Raw genomic sequence first — 18,283 nt, 5'->3', positions numbered from 1 at the left:
AGATTATTGAACAGCTTCCGTGTTCCTCATCCCCAGGAAGGGACTGTATTACAATAAAGTTACTGAAACTTACCAAACATGTTTCGAGTAAGATTTTATCAGATATTTTTCAACTTTCTCTAGATACTTGCGAAATTCCTTTGGACTGGAAACATGCTATTGTTGTCCCTGTTCACAAAGGCGGATAACAATGTGATGTAAAGAAGTACAGACCGATATCCCTGACTTGTGTTGTTTGTAAAATAATGGAACACATACTTTGCTCACATATAATGAAATATCTCGACTCCAATGGCATGTTAAGCAATTATCAACAAGGGTTTAGAAAAGGGAAATCATGTGAAACACAGCTTTTTGAGTTTGTTTCAGATGTCTTCACTACATTACATTGACGCAATATTTATAGACTTTGCGAAGGCGTTTGACCGTGTTCAGCACCAGAGGCTCATAAATAAACTAAAAGCATTAAGAATCAATGCTAGTACCATCGACTGGATACGTACCTTTCTGCGCTGTAGGAGCCAATGTGTCAAATGGGGAAACTCCGTCCCAGACAGTGTTGATGTTGTGTCGGGTGTTCCGCAGGGTTTTGTTTTAGGTCCTATATCGTTTCTAATTTATATCAGTGACCTTCCAAATGACATTCGCTCTAATATTAGACTCTATGCAGATGATGTTGTACTCTATAGGGAAATTAGTGATCAAAATGACAGTTTAATATTGCAGTCTGATTTAGATCATATTGTGGACTGGTGCAGGAAGTGGCAAATGGAGATTAACACGTCCAAGAGCAAGCATATGACCATATCTAAAAGCAACCGGCACTCGATTAATCGGTACTTCCTGTCAAATTGTCGCGTCGAACGACTAAGCTGCTACAAATATTTAGGAATTTACTTCTCCGATCATATGTCATGCAATTTCCATATTGATCACATATGCGCAAAAACCTTACGAACCCTTGGTCTTCTAAGACGTAAGCTATACTTGGCATCTCCCGAAATTAAGTTAATCGCGTACGAAACACTTATTCGTCCGAAATTAGAGTACTCATCTATGATTTGGAGTCTATCCCAGAAGCACCTGAGTGGAAAAATAGAAAGTATACAGAATAAGTCTCTACGATTTATCTTTAATATCCATGATAATTCTACAAGCATTACGGCGTTAAAACAGCAAAATAACATCGCTCTTCTTGAGAATAGACGCTTAATCAAACGTTTGTCATTCATGCATAAATTATTCCACATTGAGTCCACATATTTATGGCCGGCATGCTTTATCTCTGGCCGTGTTGATCATGTTTTTAAACTTCAGACGACATTTGGATCTACCGAATATTTTCTCAACTCTCCTCTACAGTGTGGTATACGAGAATGGAATAGCTTACCTTCTCATATTGCTACTGTTACCAATCATGATGAATTTGTTACCTTGTGTGAAGTAGAGTTTTTGTTTAGTTCTCAAATATAGGTTATGGGCGCATGTTCTACCCCCCTGATGTAATGCCTCTTCTGAGGCTCTTCAGGTAAATAAATGAAATGAAATGAAATTTTCCACACCCCAGGTAAGAGAAGGAGCCAAGCAGTACAGAGTGAAGCCCGATTCTAGTGAACCAACGCAGAAGGGATCGGTTTTGTTCGAGGAAAACATTTTTGTGCTTTGAAGGGCAGAGTCTGTTCACGGGCACTTAATTCGCGGGGATGGGGTCCAAGCAGTATTTTGTACGTAGTAAATTGATCGTTTTGCATGAACTTAAGTTCGCCTATTTGCATTGGGAAATGCAAAAAACAGTTCCATATGAAAATAGCCACTTATACAGTAATGAATGCATCATGAACGGTTATGACAATTTAGCTCAATTTAATGACTCAATTTATGACGAACTTCGGATGTAACGAACAGATTGCATGTGACCGCCAAATTCGTTATAATTGGGATTCACTGTACAAGGGAAAGCAATCATTAATTCGAAGCTCTATGCTGGAAAGCAGCATGGCAATATGCAGGGGAGGGATGTTGCACAAACATTTTCTGCAAAATGGGTGGCATCACTAGGTGGGTGCTAAACTAGGTACACACCAGGAGTGCCAAACATCGGGCTGCATGCTGTCCCTGAGCACGACCTGCATTTTTACTGTGAATAGCAGAGATGCTGCATCAGAACGACGGCACAGATATGACAATTGGCCAGACTTCGTCAAATTTCATGGTTTCACGGATATCGATGTTTTATTTTTAACGGTGGCAAATTCTATCACTGGAATGAAAAGTGGAGGAGATCGGATATAATATGTCCAGCTGTGTTCTTAGGAGATACTGTGCGCTGGGATTTTGCCAGGATTTTGATTTTTGGGCGTGTGTGTGACATACTACATGAGGCAATAAGGTGACTCCTGAGGATATGCTGCACATTGGCATTTCATGTCACCAAGCAATGGCTTACATTTTGAGGAAGCCGTGTGGTGAGCTTTCATCGCACGTTAAAGAACACTCAGGTGGGCAAAAGCAATCCACAGATCGACCGCTGTGGCGTCGCTCATGATCTCCGTTGTCTCGTGACATAAACCCCCAATTATTAAAACTATAATTCCATTTTATGGAAGACGAATGCATCAAAAGCCCTTCAGGATCCATGTATATGTGCAAAATATAAAAAAATAATACGGTGGACTCTCCAACATCACATCAGTTGAAATTTATGCTTAACTCATACACACCATAATGGACCAGGTGTATCTACTCTGTTGTAATGTGCGCTCAATAAGCCGAACTTCCGCTTAACCTGAACAAACACTGCTGGATACTGGGTGTGATTGAGTTATTGAGAGTTTACTGTACTGGTTGCAAACGCCACTTAGGACAGCACAGAAACAATTTTAAATTGCAAAAAAATTCAATTTCCTTCGACTGGCCTCTAAAAATTTTGCAAGTAGTCGGTCCCATGCTTTCTGCGCACAGAAACAAAAAGTGATTTCATGAATTTGTCTAAGTGAACTGTAAACAATTCCATCATGGAAGTAACGGAAAAAATTAGCAGGAAAACTGTCTTCAGCAAACAACCACGCAGAAAGTGTTAAGGATAAATTTGGGCAGACCTGCGACATACTTTTTCTTTCTGTTATAGAAATTCGTATACGAAGAGCGGAGTCAAGTCCTGTAGATAACACAAACAAAATACAGAGACCGACACTGAAGACCTCCACGCGAAAGCTTGTACAAATTAAACTTAAACAAAAATCTTCGGTGTCGGTCTCTGTATTTTGTTTATGTTATAGAAATTGTATTGATTGAAAGAGTCAACACACCGCTCGGTCTTCGCAGTGATTTTAATAACTCGGTTTTTTGTTGCGAGGACACTGCTTTTACGAAATACCCGGCGTCAGTAGCCGCCACAGAGCACTTCACTAAGGCAGCGATAAAAGAAAACTGGAGGCTATTTTTATGCTACTTGAGTAAGAAACAGGTGTTACCAATTATGTAGCACCGGTTTCATACTCAAGTAGCAGAAAAATAGGTATTCCTTTTATCGGTCCCCGTATGTCGCTGTGCGGCGCCAAAAAAGAAAAAAAAAACACACCAGGCATATTTTGCATGGTGGTTCCCGCAGTGGTGGTGCTTTGTTAATCGTGCCGGGTTTCAAGGCACGTTTCTCCTCCATTAGAGGAACCACACTAACAACTTTTGTGGGCGTCATTTGCCAATCTCCTGGTATATTATCTGTTCCTGTTTCGAGCAAAGGGAGGAGTACTGTGGCACCCTATGATGTACCGTAACAGCAAATGCAGCCGGCAATTCAATTCGAGTTTGAGACCCCTGGTGCAGACCATTACATCTGGCACATACCATGTTGTACGCATCGTACGTATTTCTACTTACATGCTGCACTTTATCATAGACTGGAAGAGGATGTTAATAATTTTAATGTGCAGTGACGACGTCACAGGTGCGTCAGCCCTCAACAGTGTATGAATTGTTCCAAAGTCTGGGAAGAGATAGTCTCTCCCGTGATGACCGCTGCCATCGTTCCTGCACAATAGTAATGCAAGCAAATGAAGCAGCAACGGGAATGGAATTCATTTGCATGGCTCTCACAAGCTGTTATACTGACGAGCAAGTGACCCTTATGCAAATGTTTTCTGAAAGCCTGTGCCCGTGCTTTGCAAATAACATGCTACTCACATCTCCGTCAGAGAGATGCTTTCTACTGAGCCACTAGGATGAGCTTGAGATTATGATTGCTCGGGCAAGGAAGATATAGGAACTTCGGCACGGCTCTGAAGCCAACAGCATCAATATGTTAGTCATGCATGCTAGAATGTGACCAAAATTCTGTGCTAAAGTTGTGAGAGCACTCCACTGACGAAAACCAGTGGTACGATACTAGGCTGTTGAGGAGGCCTGAGCAAATGTGTGAGAAACACAGCAGGTGCGGGAACATCTCAGCTCCACGCCAAAGTTTGCCCAGGGTCCACAAGAATGCGAGATGCTAACATGAAGGACAGGTTCTCACATTAATCTTAGCAACTTGCATAGCACCAAATCTAGGCACAGTTTTGTGTGGGCGCAAGACAGACAGATGTGTACTGTGATTGTCGAGCCATTTTTGTTCTGTTCTGTCTAAAATCAAAAAGGACAACTCAGCCCAACATTATGGCCATCAACAGTCCTGTCCTGGGACCCCTGAAAAGCATTGGGTTCACCAGCCTGTACTTACTTTGCTTATTTGGGTGCCTGACACTGCTACAAGCTTAACAGGAAGTGCTTTGGACTTCCGGGTCAACAACCAGACCTACATTACTGGGGGTATGTTACAACTTAAACGGATTGTTTGCTCCCCAAGCCCCATTTCAGATATTTTTCTGCAATGTCTTCATGTCAGCATGACAAACGATGTGACAGCTCTAATTTTCACTTACTCTGACGTTACAATTACAATACTGTCGCTTTTAGATGGATTGCTTTGAAACTCCTGCGTTGGAGAACTGCTCTCACGTGATTCTGACCATTTGTTGGCGCCCCAGAAGTGTCCTGTGTTCCACCATTACAAGTAAGAGTGGCGGCCATCCTTATCAGCGGATGCATGACTGAAGGGCATGTCATGTGCACAGATAAAGCAATTCTGTCGGTGCTCGTCCCCAATGCCTGGCTGCTCTGCCTGCAGCAGCGTGAACTTGCATGTGCCTTTGCAAATACTGAATTTCAATCAAAAGGAATGGGAGGGGATCTCTTTAGGACCGAATGAGCTTGCCAAGCGTGCTTTTTATGGTCACGCAGGTGAGTGAACCATCCCTTTAATCTACCTTATTTGTAACGAAGTGGCAAATCAACCGTGGCCTGGAGAGGTAATTTCTCTTGTATTCTCCCAAGTGCATCGGTGTTGCCATTTGGGTGTAGTGCGCAGTTCTTTGTCCCGACGTCGGGCCTCGCGACTTCTTGCACAGGCCGACAATATTCAGCCCGTGCAGTGCTCTAGGATGCCCTGTGCTCGAATCACGGTAGTGGTTTTTTAATGTATGTATGTAACTTCATTGCTTTCGGCGAAACAAATAGCTGCATTACCTCTCCTTTCGCAGTGATTACTAGTTCCTTGCACGTGAGAATGTTACGTTCGGCTCTCAAAAAGCTTGCATGCATCATTGGCGTCCTGAACATGAACGAGTAGGATTTGTTTGACAGCTTGCGTGCTTAGGTTAACCATGCAGCTGAGGGTCAAGTGGGGTGGCCCAATATGACCTGAAAACGATGCAAACAGCCACTTAACCTCCCAGAGGAAAAAACAAGCAAGAGATGGGTGGTAGGCTTGGCAGATGCTAGGAGCAAGAAAGCGTGGGTATCAATGACCAATTCTCTTTCCTGACCGCATTTCATAAATACAATACGACCCCTAAGCGAGCTGCCAGTATTTATTCCAGAAAAGGTGTGGGGGTGAGGGGGGTAGCGGGTTGCAGTTTCAGTCCAATGTCCTTCCAACTACAGCACTGCACGAGCCGAATTTTTAGGTCTGAGCCCTGCTTTTCTGGCCCCGATAACTTTCAACATTACGGCGCCATCCGGAGCCTGGAACACGCTCTTTTTGTCCCGGGATACCGAATGTTAAGCCACAGAATGCATTTTTTTTCATTTCTTGCTCCATATCGGTGAGCCAAGCCTCTCCATGGTTCGCATGGTGAAGCCTGGGTCGGACCCGGCCCGAGCCCGCTTAAAAATCCCTGGGCCTGGGCAGGGCTCTACTTACAGATGCAACAATTTTCAATGTCATAGGGGCAACGCCCTCCACACATCGCAGCGCTCATGTTCCAAACCAAACATGGTCGGCATGAAGTGCACATGTGACAGCCAAAATAGTGGTTTAGGTTTCGGTTTAGGAACGCCGTGGTGTACACGAAAAAAAAATCACTCTCTCCATTCCCTGTTCCAAATGCACTACCAAAGGATCAGTTTCGTAGGGTGGTTCGAGCCCGCTGAGCCCTCTTTTGTACGCCACTGAGTCAAGGTGATCCCATCTTTTTCATGTGCGACCAGCAGTGCCCCCACACCCGCCCTGCCAGGGTCTCGCTCTGGGTTCTGTGAGACTGGTTCATTGTACTCAAAGGTGTAGGAAAGTATAAGCGGAGAGAACACAGTCGTTACTCTCAGGTTACGAGTCAACCCGACGAGACCTTTGCGCGTCTGCCAGCAATTACAACCCGTGACAAGCACAGGAGCGGAAAGTATCCGTGGCGCCACTCTTTCGACAACAAGGCAGCGTGCGGTTGAACGTGAATGCCTCACGGTCCTCACTGCAGAAACAATGAACGGGCGTACACTACCTCGTCTTCAAGCGGAGCTGATGTTGCGCGCACCGCGCGAATAGTCGACATGTGCAATATCTCGTCACCGTCGTCTAGGTCCACGAAATCGTTGAAGTCCTTGTCCAGTACCTGATAGGACACAGTACATAAGACACTACAATGGGCTCGCAATAAAATATTGCGAACAGAAACAACGTACCTGAAACCTGTCATCTATTTTGACATCAGGCGCCAAAACGCTGGACGCCACGATGGCACGCTTAAGTGTAGAAACTGTTCCCTCGTCCAGATGAGATTTGCGCCTGATCTCTGCGTGAGGGACGACTAACAAGCAGACTACAGCTGCCATTTCGACGTAGGACGCCTTCAGGTACAAAGAGCAAAAGCAAACAAAATCTACAGACGAAGCACCGAAGCACCTACGGAGTTGCAACCGCCATTTGCATGATGTTGTATTGGATCGCATTGGATTATCTTAGAACGGATTGTGTAAGCAATAGAAATGTCAGTGACCCGATCTTCAAGCCCCTGGGCCTGACATCTTTGCAATTATCTTTTGAGAAAATTGATGATCGTTAGCGTTGTGAAACAATTCTTTGTAGTTGGCTTTTGTTCAATCAATCATCATCATCGGATCCGGTTTTCGCTGCTGCCAGAAAGTCGGCTTCCATCGGTACGTCAGCCCAAAGAAAATAACTATTTGACGCTGGATATGCTCAATGTTCGACGCTTCAGGAATCATTTTGATGTCCTGACTCATGCTCGCACAGTCAGGATGAACGTCAGCATTGCAACAATGTAAACTATAAATTTCGGCTGAGCATCTCCGTGATGGCTTTGCAACGGCGTTGCAACTCCAGACTCAACAGCTAGATCTTGCTCGGCTGTGTGTACGCGTGGTATCGCCGGTGGAAGCTGTTCAATGTAAGTAGAATAACAAGGCGCTGTTAACAAAAGTTGTTCTGACTTGACAAACTTGTGCTTGCACTGATATTCACAAATCTTGGACGGCGTAGTTCAAGGTTATGAATTGTGCAGCTGACGTATGGTATTAATAAAGTGCAATATATACACCGTGGTTTTACGAGAGCCCTTTTATTTGCTGGTAGTGAGTACCATAAACTGCCCCACCTATTTCCAGTGGCATGTGGGCAAGCAGTGCAGCCACATTAAACATTGCTTTGATTTCGAGAAGACGGTTCATGGGTTTAAATAAGATAGACGATTTGCGGAGTGGTAATAATGCACAAGCTATCCGAAAGCAATACTTTATGAGCGCTACAGCACAAACTTATCATAGACTGAATTCTTGAAATTGTTTTACAGATGCCAGGGGTCCGTCATTTTTGTTGCCCGAGGTGCCAATGGAGGGAATTTACGTTGAAATCTCTGTTCCGTCATCTGCATGTGGCCCATGGCAGCGAGTGCAATTGGACCTGCGGACTGAGCGGGTGCATGCGGTCTTTTCCACGTTTCCCTTCTTATCGAAAACATGTGTTCCACAAACACAGTGAGCTCCTTCAGGGAGAAGCAAGCAACATGCCCACTGGTCTTGACGATGCCCATAACCAGTCTTCCACCCAACGTGATCTGAGTGTGCCTCACGGTGCTGGAACATCATCTGACGTGATAGCTGACGACAGCCTTGGAATTTCCGAAAGTGAGGAGGGCACAACTACAGAGGAGCCAGATTACCTGAGGCAGCTTGCTATGTTACTTCTTAAATGGAAGGAAGGCAAGCGACTACCGGAAACAACCCTCAACTTAAATGCCGGTGACGTAATATGCTACATTCAGCGCATTGCTGATCGTGTATCAGAATCTGGGCAGCAGGTGGAACTTCTGTCTAGGATCAGGGACCAGATCGAAGTATTGACAACACATAATGGCAGAGATGACTACTGGAGATCTCACCTGCCATTTGTGGAACCTGCGTCCATTACATTGGGAACCAATGAACACAGGAAACGCTGCATATTTCACTATGTCCCCATATGCGAAGTGCTAAAAAAATTGCGTGATGTTCCGGAGGTGTACAGCAGCTTCTGGCACTCGGAAACAGAGGACGGCTACCTGTCAACACCCTTCGACGCAACAGCATTCCAGCAGCATTCATTCTTCAGGGGGGACCGGAAAAAGATATGTGTTCAGTTATATGCTGAAGAGTTCGAAGTCTGCGATCCGTTGAGGAGTAAGAGAGGCAAGCACAAGCTACTGGGTGTGTACTTTTCCGTCCTCAATATTCCCCAGGGATCAACGCTTTCACAGATCCACCTTGTGCTGCTGGTCAAAGACAAGGATGCGTCAGCATATGGCCTTCAGAAGGTCTTCCAACCTCTCATGCAAGATATTCTCAAACTGGAAGAGGAGGGGATTGTTGTAAATGGAGAAATTCTCAAGGGAACTATTTTCGTGATGACTGGAGATAACCTTGTAAGCCATCGCATTGGTGGATTCAAGTGTAGCTTTAGTGGTGGCAGGATTTGCCGTTTTCGCTTGGCACTGCGGAACGAGATCAGCCACAAACACTTGGAAAGTGACTTTGTTATTCGATCACCAGAAGGGCATCTTCATCACCTGCAAATGCTGAAGAACGGAATCCCTACGTTGTCCCTATATGGCGTACGTGAGCCGTGCCCGTTGAGCACGAGTGGCTTTCAGCCCACCGAACAGTTTCCACCCGATGTCATGCATGACGTTTTAGAGGGTGTTATTCCTTTTGTGATGAAGCATATCATTGGTCACCTGATATCGAACAAGTTCTTCTCCCTCGACCACCTCAACCAGCGCATTGAAACATACGGCTATGGCATGTGTGTCTCAAAAAATAAGCCTGAGAAGTTGTCACACACAGTAAATCATTTTACACCTTTATTTACTCAAAAAAGGTGCATTTTTATAAAAACACCCTTTTCTATTCCGCAAAGGGTACAAGAAGAGCATTACTAAAGGTGTAATATGGGCATACACCACGTTTTATCCAATGTCGATCATTAAGGGTGTAAAGTGTGGTTTTGAAACAGGTGTTTACCGTCTAATACACATTTTTTACACCCCATTTGAATTGGGAATATGGTGTTAAAAATTGTGTTTTATTTCGTGAGAGAAAAATAATGCTGATTTCACAGCTCCGCTCAGCAAGTAATCACAATATAGACGATAACCTGAGTTAAAATCACAGTATTTGACATGGGGGGATGTTAGGAATTTAACTGATATCTTTGACTCGTTCCAAGCGTGGGTGTTAATTGCAAAAACGCATTCCTCTCACCGTTACAAACGTTTCCCGCCCCACCACATGTAACGAACGTGCCCCAAGAAATTATATTTCAGTATATGATCCATCCGACATGGCAATATAGGCTACTGAGGGTGCCCGAGGTCTCTTCAAGCCTCGGCACTCACGTTGGTCCCACAGTGTTACCAAGCTAACGAGGCGTGACTGCGACGCATTGCGCTCCGGTTTAGGTTCTACGATGGAACCACGGCTGGAAGTCTGCTGTGTTCACGGTGCTGCTTGCCATAGAAGCAAGAATGTCGAACTGTATGTCTCGGCCACTGGTCTCGGCATGCTGCCGCGGAAGCTTCTATTACACTATCTATTTGTGAGGGAATATTTGCTAGCAAACAATTCCACCATAAAAGGTGTTTTCAATCGAATACTCCCCTTTTCAGGGTGTTTTTGTTTTGAAACGCCCATTATAATAGTGTTATTAGGAATACACTTAACTAAAGTGTGTACTAGAAAACACCCATCATTTGAGTGTAAAGGCAACACCACAAAGGTGTGAGCCATGGGACAAGCCATTTACACCATAAAAGTGTAAAAAAGTTTACTGTGCAGGAGTCCCTAAAAGGCAAAGGCACGATGAAGGGAAGTGCGTCCCAGATACTTTGCTTTTTTAGGCACTTCACGTTGTATGTTGGTGACTCCATTCCCTCGGGAAACAGTGCCTGGGAACTCTACCTTCTACTGCGAGACATTGTGGACGCGGTTAGGAGCCGGAAGCTGCCGACCCACTACGTCCCGTACTTACACCGGCTTATCCATTTTTTCTGCATAGACTTTCACTGTTCCCACAAACTGCTGTTCCCTGCAAACTGCATTTCTTGGTCCACTATCCATCCCTTACCTACAAGTACGGTCCCCTTGTTAACCTTTGGCCCATGCGTTTTGAGGGGAAACACCAGTATTTTAAAGATATGGCACGCAAGCTACACAGTTTCAAGAATGTCACGCGTACTTTAGCATACAGGCACCAGTACCTTCAGGCGCACATCTTGCCAGAAGCATTCAAAACTGACTCTCTTTCTGTTGCTGGAAGCCGACCAGTGGTACCAGAGCACATTGCAGAGGTAGTGAGGTCTTACATTGAGCTCAGGAGCACTGAGGTGCCAAACGTTTCCATTCTGAATTCAGTGAAGCTTGATGGGATTATCTTCCTGGTGCACCGCTGCTTTACAGAGTCAATGGCGATGATCTCCCAGACTTCATTCAGGTGTGCAATATCTACTCCATTAACTAGGAGATAATTTTTGAGGTCAGTGAACTCGTTTCTGTAGAGTTTGATAGACACTATCACGTGTATGTGGTCTGCTTAACAGACAATTGCTTTGTCGTAAATGACATTTCAAGCCTTAAAACTGATGTGTTATGCCTTGCACAAAAGGGTGACAACTACATAGTCAGTGCTCGCAGTGCTCTGCAGTAGAGGAAGGAGAGCAAATATCGAACGTCATTTGACATGCACATATGTGATGCAGTGCTGCTCTTTACTTCCTTCTCATGCTCTTTTCCCCTTTATGATATAATTTCGTTGTGAAAACACAGTTCTTATGTATAGTCACCCTCGTTCACATGTGTTTGAACTGTTTCCTTTGACGGCGCCTGCAGCATTGTGCACACCTGCTCAAGGCACATTACCTTCCTTTCCTTCCTGTTACTCTGTGCTCCAGCCAATTATTGAGATGGTCACCATATTTTACAACAAATGTATATATATATATATATATGTATGTATGTATGTATATATAATATATAAATATAATGTGTATTAGAAAGTTCAGTATATATTATTAACCACTCTGAACTGATGGCTGTCTGTCGGCAGGCTTCCGTGAACAATTCAAACAGCCAAATGGTGTAAGTCCCTTTGAAACGTCGCATGGGATCACACTGACACAATATTTCTTCCCTAACTTAACTCGCTTTCGAAAACGCCCTTTCTGACATGCTTTCGGTTAAAATGGTGTAACAGGGAGCAACAGGGTGTGCAGAAGGGTGAAAATCACTTCAGCACCTTTTTTGATCCCAGCATCTGGAGTTAAAAAGGGTGCTTTTTTAAAAACATATATCACTTAAAACACCCTTTTTTTTTGTAGAAAAGGGTGTTTTTGGATTTACTGTGTAGGCAAAGATTGTCGGTCTTCCCAAGATGCCTGAAGTCGGTACCCGTGCAATCCTTGGACTTGACGCCAGCTTCAGCAACAAGGGCTCTATGCACAGCACGTACAACAGCATTGATAGTGGGCATCCCTGACGGACGCCTGACCTCACGTTGAAAAACTTGCATGGTCTTCCCATTCACTTCGATGGCACTCCTGGCTTCTCTGTACAGCAGTTCGACGTATGTAAGAAACTTTTCTGGGGGTCCCATTCGTGCTAAAATATAGAACATGTACCGGTGGCTTACGAGGTCAAAAGCCTTTTCCTGGCTTTTGCGAAAAGGAAGCGAAAGGAGCTCAAAAGCCTTTCCCTGGTCAAGGTTCACCAATAACATGGCGAGGTCTTTCTCTTTTGTTACAGCACACAAGTCTCGCAGGGCACTCAAGTGCGTCTGAATTCCCCTCCCTGGAACCGCACATGCCTGCACCGGGGACACTAAAGCTTACATAGCCTGCGTCGGTCGCATCTGCAGAACCTTCGCGACAATTTTGTAGTCGGTATCCCTCATCGTGAGCGGTCGCCACGCGTTTAAGTCCTTTGCTCGACTCACGTTCTTGCACAGTAACTTCACTATTCCGAGCTTCATTGTCGAAGGGAAAACACCATGCTCTAGACTCGCGTTGAGTATCTCGGTGAAGAGTTTCCCCAACTGTGGCCAAAAGGTTTTGTAAAATTCCGACGGCAACCCGTCGGAACTCGTGTTTTTCCCTGCAGATAGCTGTAGGAGAGCTGCTGTCAACTCAGCGGTTGTGACTTCCTTACCCAACAGATCCGCGCCGTTTTCAAACGTCGGGATCGTCCGTGCTATCTCCTCCCAGAGGCCTTCATCAACGTCTTTGTACCGGTAAAGTTCTTCGTAAAAGTGAATGCAAATGTCCTCAATTTCTTCCTGTGACGTCCTTTCGATCCCCTCTCTGTCCAGTAGTGTATGCATTCCTTGGGGTTTCCTGCGCAAATTATTCGTGATCAGCTGCCGACTTGTCTGGCCCTTCTTCTCTTCAATGTCCCGCTCTCTTTTTACCAACAGGGCACCCAAGTCACTCTGCAGTCCTGTGTACGCTTCTTGTTGAGCGACTGTTTAGAGTCCGGTGCTTCTTAGGTATCGCAGTCCCCATGGTATGGACCAAATGGCGTGTTTCTTTTCGGCCGCTCTTTCCCTCCCCCATTTTTGAAAATCTTCTTCACCTCTGCATTGGTCTCAGCTCACCAATCCAATGCGGTGCTCCTTTCTTTAACTTTCCCTTCCAAATATTTTTTTCACTTCTTCCACCGCTTCTTTATCTTTTAACAAATTGACATTGAGTCGCCACCGACTTTGTAGCCTTCCTTGGCCAGACACATTTTTGAAAGTCACTACCACCATACTATGGTCTGTCACAAAACAGTCTTGGCTTCCCACTTAAAGCACTTCACAATTAAGGACATTTTCACTTAGCGTGTTTGAAACATACATTCGGTCAAGCCGTGCGCCACGACCCTGAGCGTAAAAAGAAAAACCCGGTAATTTTCCGTGAAATTTGTTCCACATGTCCGTTAGCTGACACGCTTCTATAAGTTGCTTCAACTCCTTCGCTTTCCATTCAATATTTCTTTTGTACCCCCCGACACATTACACAATTCATCAACAACGCAGTTAAAATCGCCGACAATAACAACATTCCTCGAACCCAGCATAAAGGAATCCAGGCTTCTAAAAAATCATTCCGGGGCCCGTTAAACACAGACAATTTTGTACTCTTTGCCATCGCATTCTATATCAGCAACTGCCACACGGCCTCGTCTCTGGTCCCAAGCAGCACAATGTACTAAAAGTCGAGTGCAATAGGGGTGGACGGGTAGGTGGACGGCCTTGAACAGACTTGTTAACCTAGAGAAAATTGATAAGACACATACCGGCCACCCCTATTGCACTCGACTTTCAGTACATTGTGCTGCTTGGGGTGTATCTCCTTATCAGTCCTGGGGGCTTAATCGCTTCATCGTCGTTACGGTCGTTACAAGCTAACGAGTGGCGGGAAATTCAAAAAGGTGGGCACGTGACACATTGCGCGTGACGTGTACCCCCCCAAGCAGCACAATGTACTGAAAGTCGAGTGCAATAGGGGTGGACGGGTAGGTTGAAGGCCTTGAACAGACCCGTGAAACTAAGGAGCACTGATAAGACACGTACCATCCACCCCCATTGCACTCGACTTTCGGTACATTGTGCTGCTTGGGCCGGCCTTCACGTATCGCGCGAAGAGTGTTTCATCACGTGGCCACCTTTTTAAATTTCCCGCCCGCCTTTTTGAATTTCCCGCCACTCGTTAGCTTGTAACGACCGTAACGATGATGAAGCGATTAAGCCCCCTGGATAGCTCGGCGACAACCAGATAGCGACTCCCCTTGCACGTTTGCATCCAAAACTGTGCACAGACTTCCATCCCGTGATTATTTCAAAGTTTACAACATCTTTCGTATCGCAAAAATGCGTTTCTTGAAGACAAATAACATCAGGTTTTAAATTTACGCCAAGTTCCTTCACAACTTCCTGTATTCGCAATGTTCTTAAACCCCTGCAATTTAACGTTGCCACCGCGAAGATTGCCAAATAAAGTGAAACACCAAACACTTTGTTCCTTACTTGCAGCATTGTGACGAAATTAAGTCGTTGTTTGCTTCTTTACAATTATATTTCCTTTGCTGCGCAGCTCACCGAGTTGACCAGGCAAATGACCTCCCGTCTTTCGTGGCAGCGTCCCAGTCTCAGCAGTCTCAGACGACAGCGCTCCCCTTTTCAAAGTGGCACCGGCTGCATCCATTTCGTGTCCGAATCGTCCTCAGAGTCCACGGTGTCCTGTGTCCCTTGGTTTTCACTCATATTATTCATTACCTGTGTCTGGGAACAGTTTTCCATACCGTGGTGAGTTGCTGAGGTGGTGGCGCTGAAAAGGCTCGCCGTTGTCGGCCACACAAAGGCGCGACTGACGCCCTGAGAGAATGCGCGGGTCATGGGCAGACATCTAATGAAACTATGCCGACATATGTCTGAAAGCCATCTCAGGAAAACCCAGCAAAGACCCCAGACAACAGAGCCGGCACCGGGATTCGAACCCGGGTACCTCCCCAGTCTCTACGTGATATCGTCAGCACGAGCTGCTGAGGCCCGATCGTCAACTGGCTGTCCCATAAAGCACGTTAAACGAATCACTTCGGCCCTTTATTTGCCACGAGCTCTTGCGTGAACCTACCAAAACGGCTTTTGGAAAGCGCGAACTTTAACTACAAAGATAACGAGCTCCATCCCTAAGTCTACTGCACAATAAATGCGCGTGTTCGACGTGATTCGTCACGAGCTCGCAGGCGGTGAGAAATGGTGTCGTTTCTTTGAAATTCTGACCTATTGAAACGGTTTTCATGTGCCGTCGCTTGACGTTTGAAGCACGTCAAGTTCAAATAATAGTGAGTTGTAAGCGAGAGAGCGTGAGACCTGCAATTTGTAACATCAGTGGGCGCTCAAGGCAACAGGAATATCTGTTTAGCGCATTCTCCCACCTGATCAGTGGTGTATCCGGAATCGCGACACGGGTGTGTTACAGAAGATTGGGAGGTGCCCATTATAGTATTTACAGTGCAGCAGCTTTTAGCGCCATTGCCGACACGTGCCTAAGCCTGAAATAACAAAGTCCCCTCTGTAGGAGGTCTACAGGAAAGGAAAGGAGGGGTGTCACCAAACATAGGAGGGGTGGTGGCAGGGGGCGGTCTGAATAAATGACTGCGTCTGTCCAATATTTACCTTCTGCGACGAGTGAATTCGTGCTGCGCTTTCTGTGGTCCATCTTAATGTGTTGCAGCAGCAATAGTAGAAGTAAAGGTAATTCGTCACCTTTTTGGTTTTTTCAACCAATGACTGGCATACACTGTCGGCCAGAAAGGACTAAAACAGGGATAAGTGGGGTGCAATCGAGAGTCATTTAACGTGATCTATACCACCTGGACTAATTGGAAACCTTTCATAAGGTGTAAATGAGTGTCATGTCTCAACCATATACCTGGCACCTCGCCGGGAGGTATAAAGTAGGTGAGTCGTCCCCCCTTTATACCTTCACGGCTCTTTAGTCTATCCCTCTTCCTAGCAAAAGTAGGGTTGGCAACCTGCGTGTTTGGGAGGTATAATTACGGCTGTATGTGCTCTTCTGGCGTTCGTGTGATTTCTCAGTTGTTCTTTTTTTTATTTGAAAGTGGAAGTGGTGCAAAGCGTCATATATGGCATTCAAGGGTATTACGGATAATAAACTGGGGGACTGGATAGACGTACTGCCTACGCAACAAAAGTTCTGCTCTGGGACTTGGCACCTTCGTCGATCGTCGTTGCGCTGTGGCCCTGGTTTTGACGTTTGATGTGGACGCCTACGCATCCTCGAGAAAGCCGTATGAGGCGGGAATAACTAAAACATGTACGAGTCCTCGGGGAGCACACGTTTTCTGTAATATCGCAGTATCACGAACATTACGCAAAAGAGCCAGACGCAACATGTTCGTAGGCATATTATGGTACGACCAAATTAATTATCGAGTCCGTTTGACAGCCTCTGGAAACCGAATGATCTCTCTCCGATAATACGTCTCTAATGTCTAAAATTTTGTTCTGTGATGCTCATTACGACATCCACTTTGATTTCTGTTTTCCACACAATGTGACTTTTTGTAACAAAATTGGCAGCTAAATCTACCTGCCAGAACCTTCATTTGCTACTTTGTCTCATTGTCGCAACATGCAATTTCATTAGAAGTGAGCACAGTTAACAAAAATGACAACTTAATGTTTGCCAAACGGAACTCAATTTTGCTTGAAATGCCTGACTGGCTACAAAACCATTTCTACTGTGAAAAGAGAAAATGTGCATAGTACTACCAGTGAAGCTCCTGCATACACCGTTCCTTTGCTGGGATTGCTCGCTGTAGGCGCCGGCGACTACATGAAGCCAAAAAATTACATCTGGCCTGCCAAAGGTGTCACTTGCTAGTCTTCCAGCAAGTGTTGCACTGACATGATATTCGGTTACGAGTGAGGACAGTCAATAAAAATGACAACCAAATATTTATTGAACTGAACTCAATTTCGCTCGAAATGCCTAGCCAGTACCAAACCATTTTCGCTATGAACACCGAAAACATACGCAGCAGTACCAGTGAGGATACCACATGGTCTGTTCCTTTGCTGAAATTGCTCATTACGAGGGACAGTGACTACACGAAGCCTAAAGCCTGCCGAAGGTGTCACTTGCTAGTCCTCCAGCAAGTGTTGCACTGACATGGTATTCGGTTACGAGTGAGGACAGTCAATAAAAATGACAGCCAAATATTTATTGAACTGAACTCAATTTCGCTCGAAATGTCTAGCCAGTACCAAACCATTTTCGCTATGAACACCGAAAACATACGCAGCAGTACCAGTGAGGATACCACATGGTCTGTTCCTTTGCTGAAATTGCTCATTACGAGGGACAGTGACTACACGAAGCCTAAAGCCTGCCGAAGGTGTCACTTGCTAGTCCTCCAGCAAGTGTTGCACTGACATGGTATTCGGTTACGAGTGAGGACAGTCAATAAAAATGACAGCCAAATATTTATTGAACTGAACTCAATTTCGCTCGAAATGTCTAGCCAGTACCAAACCATTTTTGCTGTGAACACCGAAAACATACGCAGCAGTACCAGTGAATATACCATATGGTCTGTTCCTTTGCTGGGATTGCTCATTACGAGGGAGAGTGACTACACGAAGCCTAAAGCCTGCCAAAGGTGTCACTTGCTAGTCTTCCAGCAAGTGTTGCACTGACATGTTATTCGGTTACGAGTGAGGACAGTCAATAAAAATGACAGCCAAATATTTATTGAACTGAACTCAATTTCGCTCGAAATGTCTAGCCAGTACCAAACCATTTTTGCTGTGATGTCCGGTTGACGTCATGCCGTTTTTCTTTCTCTCACGCGAAGGCAAAGTGGTTTTATTGAAGCAACCAAAATCACATCCATGCCATGCTGGACTCCCCTCCCCCTC

This window comes from Ornithodoros turicata, chromosome 1 (assembly GCF_037126465.1).
Source record: "Ornithodoros turicata isolate Travis chromosome 1, ASM3712646v1, whole genome shotgun sequence".
Classification (NCBI taxonomy): Eukaryota; Metazoa; Arthropoda; class Arachnida; order Ixodida; family Argasidae; genus Ornithodoros; species Ornithodoros turicata.
The sequence above is the reverse complement of the archived record's forward strand: the minus strand, read 5'-3'. Positions refer to the sequence as shown.